Source organism: Rosa rugosa, chromosome 4 (genome assembly GCF_958449725.1).
Source record: "Rosa rugosa chromosome 4, drRosRugo1.1, whole genome shotgun sequence".
In the NCBI taxonomy this organism is placed as follows: domain Eukaryota; kingdom Viridiplantae; phylum Streptophyta; class Magnoliopsida; order Rosales; family Rosaceae; genus Rosa; species Rosa rugosa.
The window spans coordinates 44,058,842-44,060,479 of record NC_084823.1 but is presented as its reverse complement, the minus strand read 5'-3'; positions in this window follow the sequence as shown (position 1 = coordinate 44,060,479).

The following is a 1,638-nucleotide window of genomic DNA, read 5'->3' as shown; positions in this document are numbered from 1 at the left end:
CAGCATTTCCAGCCCAACCGCATGGAATAAAGCTCTGAAAATTTGTCAGGATGATCTACACTCAGGGTAGATCATTTCATATGCAGAAGTCAAGAGCCAAATCTGAAGTCCTGTTGGAGAAATAATTGAAGGAATAAAGGGGCAGAAACTGATCTAAAAACAGCTCAACACCACATGTTCATGTTTCCTACCCACATGAAGAAAGCTAGATGCTTTTCTCTTTTTCCTTGGATATATTTTTCTGCTCCAATAGATCATCATCACTTCCATACTTCTGCACCTTCATGCCTTACTTTCATTTCATCATTACTCCATCTTTTCCATATTTTACAAACCACTTTCATTATTTTTCTTCCATTTATCATTTCACTCTTCTTTTTCTTCCCTATATAAACACCTTCTCCTCTCACTCTAAAGGGATTCTTTCATCCATTCCATCTTCTTTGTCTCTCCATTTCCTTTCCATTTTCCTTTCCATCCTCTAGTTTCAAGTTTAGTCATCTCCACGAGTTCAAGCAAGGCCAAAGAAGAAGAAGAGAACATTTTACACGAAAAGGGGGGATTTTGTTTTTGGTTTTTTCGAAAATGAAACTAAGTTAACAAAAACAATTAAAATGCAAAAACATAAAAATACGAATGGAATGAAGGAACAAAGATCAAAACCGAAACTTATGATTAAAATTGATTCAAACCCTAATATTGTTCATCTAAGTCATGAGAAAGGAGTTGATCATGTGAAACATTCGAAAGCAAATGAATTCCCATTTTTTTACTTTTCAATGCTAATTAACCTAAGCGAAAGCACCTAGATTAATCCTATCAAACATGCAATCAAACCCTAGAAAGCTAGTCAATCATGTCATGTTTAACGCATTACACATAGAGAAAGGCTATCAACTCAAGTGTACAACTTAGTATGGAAAAGTCCACCTAATTGCAATTCTCTTTAATTAAATTCGATCTTTGTACAAAACCTTTACTACTTTGATTTAAGTTTACACAAAACAAAAAGTTGATTCATGTTCTTAAACCTAGCACCATTCATATCGAAACCCTAAGTGTTTGCAACCACATAAGATTAAAATACAAAAGTTATCCATAATGCAAATTTAATTAAACAAACCCACATAAGCAACTCTCGAATCACAATATATGAATCTGAAAATTCTCAATTAATCATAAAAATTCCAGAAATAATACTTTGTTCAAACATATATGTCAACTAGTTCATAACCAACAAAATTCAAAGCAAAGGTTACAAAGGAGAATCGGATTACACCGTGGATGAAGATGAGATGGATGATTCAAGTTGTGGATTCTTGAAACTCGAAAGCAAGCTTCAAGGATGGCTATGGATGGAAGTGCTCACGGCTTCTCTTCTTCTTCTTTGGCCTTGCTTGAACTCGTGGAGATGACTAAACTTGAAACTAGAGAATGGAAAGGAAAATGGAAAGGAAATGGAGAGACAAAGAAGATGGAATGGATGAAGGAATCCCTTTAGAGTGAGAGGAGAAGGTGTTTATATAGGGAAGAAAAAGAAGAGTGAAATGATAAATGGAAGAAAAATAATGAAAGTGGTTTGTAAAATATGGAAAAGATGGAGTAATGATGAAATGAAAGCAAGGCATGAAGGTGCAG